The 5,125-nt window shown below is 41.4% G+C and overlaps 1 non-coding gene across 1 annotated transcript; it reads right to left on the bottom strand.

Annotated features, from left to right (window-relative positions):
• Nucleotides 1-213: 213 nt before the first annotated feature.
• Nucleotides 214-286, bottom strand: TRNAG-UCC (transfer RNA glycine (anticodon UCC)). Its single transcript has one exon. It is a non-coding gene; the product is annotated as a tRNA-Gly (tRNA).
• Nucleotides 287-5,125: the final 4,839 nt, after the last annotated feature.

Raw genomic sequence — 5,125 nt, 5'->3', positions numbered from 1 at the left:
CCAATGCATGAAAGTGAAAAGTGAAAGTGAAGTCGCTCAGTCGTGTCCGACTCTTCATGACTCCATGAACTGTAGCCTACCAGGCTCCTCCATCCATGGGATTCTCCAGGCAGGAGTACTGGAGTGGGGTGCCATTGCTTTCTCCGCATCTAATGCTAATATATATATACACACACATATATAGGCCACACCAGGAAGCATTTGGGATCTTAGTTCCCCAATCAGGGTTTGAACCTGTGCCCCCTGCAGTGGAAGCACAGAGTCTTAACCACTGGACCACCAGGGAAGTCTCAAATGCTAATAGTTTTTGCCTTTTAAATGACTTTGGATCCTGCATGCAAACTCTGAACCCCATAAAAACTGGAGTATTACTCAGCCGTTAAAAAGAATTCATTTGAATCAGTTCTGATGAGATGGATGAAACTGGAGCCGATTATACAGAGTGAAGTAAGCCAGAAAGAAAAACACCAATACAGTATACTAACACATATATATGGAATTTAGAAAGATGGCAGTGACGACCCTGTATGCAAGACAGGAAAAAAGACGCAGCTGTGTATAACGGACTTTTGGACTCAGAGGGAGAGGGAGAGGGTGGGATGATATGGGAGAATGGCATTCTATCATGTATACTATCATGTAAGAATTGAATCGCTAGTCTATGTCTGACACAGGATACAGCATGCTTGGGGCTGGTGCATGGGGATGACCCACAGAGATGTTATGGGGAGGGAGGTGGGAGGGGGGTTCATGTTTGGGAACACATGTAAGAATTAAAGATTTTAAAATTAAAAAAATAAAAAACTTAATACAAAAAAAAACCTCTTTTTTGAACAGTTTACAAGTAAACTAACTTTTATGTGCCCTTTGAAAAAAACATTCTTTTTATAATTTGTTATGCTTTCAAAATCCATCTTTGTAAAACACTATAAAAATAATAAAAATGGTTACTTTTATTGAAAGCTCTTTCTGGCTAAATGCTAATCTGAACTTCTAATGCTAAAAAAAAAAAGTGTGCTTTTTTTCATTGATTCCTTTCCATTAATTCTGTGAGGTAGGTAATAGATATTAATATTCCCTCTGTAAAGAGAAGCAAACAGGTTCTGAAAGTTCAGGCGACTTAAGTCACCCCCTTAGTGGTAGAGCTTGGATTCAAAGTCAAGTCTAACATGACTTTAAGTCTGATGGAGGTTGACTCACTGTATACATTACACATACGCATCTATGTACACCAGGGTGCATGAAACCATATCAGTAGCTTTACATTTGTTTTACTAACAAAGGCCGTATTATCCACCTACTGATTCTCTGTCAACACTGTAATTGGCGTGAGACTCAGCAGGCTGGGAGAGGAGGCTTGATGCCAGGCCCTTGTCCACACCTGGCTGGACCAGGTGGACTTGGGGTTTCACGACTTGCAACTGCCAGTGTGTGGACTAGAGAATCGGAGAGGGTGTCCCTGCAGAGTCAGTATACCTGACCGTCCCTCTGAGATTTTGAATGTGTCCTAACACTGCAAACACACTTGTAGTTCTACCCTAGAGAAATAACTTCTCATAGTAAGGCTGTATTTCTGTCATTGTTCAAAGGTAGATTAAAGAAATGTTATAGCTGCTCTGCATTTCTGGCCACTGTGGAGGTGGACACTTTGATAGGTATGTTTAAAAACAGTTCCAGGGGGGAGCTCCCTGGTGGTCCAGTGGCTAAGACTCCGAGCTCCCTATGCAAGGGGCCCAGGTTCAATCCCTGGTCAGGAGCTAGACCTACATGCCACAACTAAGACCGAGTGTGGCCAAATAAATATGTCTAAAACAGTTCCATGGGAAGAAGAAATGTATTCATTTTTCTCAAATTCCTGTTCTTTTTGAAACCAGTGCCAGATGAATGGTTAATGCAAGGTGATATTATTTGCCTATTGTTTATATATATTTTAATGTGTCTCAAATCCGAAGTCCTTCTAGACCATTATTGGTGGGGATATTCATTAAAATTATTTTTATTGGAAATAATAACTTCAAGTAATAGGTTATTTAAAATATGTATTGCATTGAATATCATGGAAAATTCTGGAACGTAAGTGTACCTCAAATTCACCTTCAGGGCTTTTCCCACTCATGTCAGTAGGCCCACCCCAGTGTTTCTGATTCTTAAATTTGCATTTCTGAAGACTCCCAGGTGACACTACAGGTCAGACTGAGAATTACTGGCTTAGAAGTTAGGTCTTTACTTAATGGTGTTGCAGGAGTGCCTGAGCTTGTTTTGAAAATTCTTCAACCCAACTTAGATAATTAACTCATTTCTTCCTTTTTCCTGTTACAGACAGGAAAGAAAACTTTGCTTCAGGATCAAGTGTGATTGTTTCTGACTTCTAGCTTAGTCCTCTTCAGAAGTTTAAATAAGGGGAAAGGAAGTTCTTTTCACAGCATTTGTGTCTTTGCAATGAAGAGAGAAAAATCTGAAAGAGACCCAGTGCCTCTGGTCTGTACCTTCTATGCCTAGTAATGCTGGAGTGGAATTGGTCCATTCAACTGCTTCTCTTTGCCAACCTCGCCCCATGGTCTGAATTTCTGGAATAGCTTCTCACTGTGCTAAGCACAGGCCTGCGAGAGAGAGAGAGAGGACGGAATATGCTGGAAAAGCACTGGACTCAGTGAGAAGGCACATGTTTTCTATACACTGTCTAGGGCGTCTGTACCGGACAAGTAAGTAAGTGTGACTTTGCTCAAGCCATTTATATTCCTGGTGCTGTTTCCTCCTTTGAAAAGTGGGGCAAATGATTCCTGACCCATTTACCCTACAGAATGCTTAAGAGCATGTGAGAAAATGTGCTGAAAGTTTGCATGAAAGAGCTTCACACTTGTGAGGCTTCATTGTTGTGTTACGTCTGATGCCTAGAAAATGTCTGTCGTTCTTCCTAGTTTAAACTTTAAGAGCTGTTCATCAGTGAGACTGGGAATAGTTGTAGGGGTGCCTATGTATCATTTGACCAGTGGCCCTCATTGCAAAAATTAGTTTTTTGTGTTTTTTTCATAGAAACATTTTTTTTCTACCTGCTCATCATGTTTGGGAGGGAGTATATGAATAAGGATTACAATCGTAGAGGAAAATGACTTGAAATAGATAAACAATATACTTGTGTGTGTGATATACCTACTCTAAGTGTTCATGAAGAATTAGACTTCAGAAGCCAGTCTGCATTCTGCTTGGCCTGGCAGCATTTTGAAAACTGCATTCTGTGGGTGCTAGTTCTGCAAAATCAAATACTCCCTGAACATGAGCTGTGAGATTAAATACATTGTGGGTCTCTAGAGTCATCATCCTCTCTCCTACATCCTAAGGCTCATGATTCGTGTTAGTGTTTCTGCAGCTCCTAGAAGTCTAGAACTAAAGAAATCTGAGCTTAATTCCCTTCAAGTTTTTGAACACAAAGTGTTTGCAACAAACCAAGGAACCCTTTTTCTCATATCCTCTATTAATCTTGCATGGAACTAGTATTCTCAGGAGCATGTATCAGTGAATATTGCTCTAGGCTCATGATGCAATCTAAAAGTTAATAATATTAAAGTATTATCTAAACAATCCTTGATGGCTAAAAATTCAGTATGGAAACTCTTAACTTTGGAAGAAGGTATCTCCCAAAGAATAATACATAAAGATGTTTAAGAGTAGCAAGTATTATTATTCCATAGTTAAAATATGAATAAATAGAAGGGACTTTTGCTTTCAGCTGCTTGCCTTTTTTTTTTTAATATGTTTTATTTGTTCTGCTTGAAGCTATGTTTTGGTAACTAAAATCACAGCCCTTAACTTTGAAATTCAGTCAGATCCAATTGCTGTTGCTGCCAGGAGGATGCCAGGTTGCCAGTTTCAAGGATGTTTGGAGCTTGAGAACGCCTGGGAGAGCGTCGCTGCACAAGCACTTTCTTTTAGAAGCCATGGCTGAGGAGCAGTATCCTACAGCTAAAACCATATCCTACAGCTAAAACCACACTCCCTCTTCCAGCATCATGCCCTAAATGTTTGCAGGGCGGGTGGTGAAGAGTCCTCATACTGACTTTTGTTTTCTGATCAGTGCATACACTCGAAAACAGTCATGCATTTAAAAACCCCAACAATGCTGTATTCTTTGAAAACAAATGGGTCTTGGTTTGGAATGGAGGAATCAAATCTCTCCTGCTAACAGAAGTCTTTGTGTACCTCTGTAAAGTGCTAATTGCGCAACAGAACAAGGAGGCATTTCAGATCCTGTAACTGACAGCTGTGTGTCAAATGATGGCCGGTCAGGGTTGTATCTGACATGTCCCATGGTAGGGAATTCATATGACCCTCTTCTAGCTGTAGGAGAGATACAAAACTGGTCTTCAGAGTATTTTTTTTTTAAAGGACAATCTCTGATGCCACTGAGAAACAAAAGTGGGGAGGCGTTCTACAGGCCCCAGGGGACAGAGAACATTCAAGCCTGATGGTGCGCTGCCTTCTCCGGCCCGGCCTCTAGTCAAGGAGTCTTTCTTCTGCCTGGGTTTGAGTACCTGCTTGTCACAGAGCTTGCAGTGGTGGGAGACAGCTTGCTCCTGGAAGTTATAACTCATCCCCAGGGACACGGTGATTCAGACCTAATTCCCTTAATCTGTAAAATGGGGATCAGAGATGGTGTATCCTTCAGCTACGTATTTGCTGCACTTGATTAGTCTGAGGTACAGAGATGAGATTAGGGTCTATGCTGCTGCTGCTGCTGCTAAGTCGCTTCAGTCATGTCCCACTCTGTGCGACCCCATAGACGGCAGTCCACCAGGCTCCGCTGTCCCTGGGATTCTCCAGGCAAGAACACTGGAGTGGGTTGCCATTTCCTTCTCCAATATTAGGGTCTATACATGTGTTTAACTCTGGTTTCTGGGAGTGGTGAGGGAGCTGCATATTTGAAGGATTTAGACGCTATTGTAGATTTGTTAATACACAGCTGGTATATAAAGAACCCTAACTTTTGGGTATTTTTTAAAAATTTATTTTTAATGGGAGGATAATTGCTTTACAAGGCTGTGTTGGTTTCTGCCCTACAACAGTGTGAATCAGCCATGGGTATATTATGTCCCTCCCTCTTGAACCTCGCTGCCACCTTGCGCCCCTC

The sequence above is a fragment of the Budorcas taxicolor genome, chromosome 9 (assembly GCF_023091745.1).
Source record: "Budorcas taxicolor isolate Tak-1 chromosome 9, Takin1.1, whole genome shotgun sequence".
Classification (NCBI taxonomy): domain Eukaryota; kingdom Metazoa; phylum Chordata; class Mammalia; order Artiodactyla; family Bovidae; genus Budorcas; species Budorcas taxicolor.
Note: the sequence above shows the minus strand (reverse complement) of the source record. Positions and strands in the feature narration are given on the sequence as shown.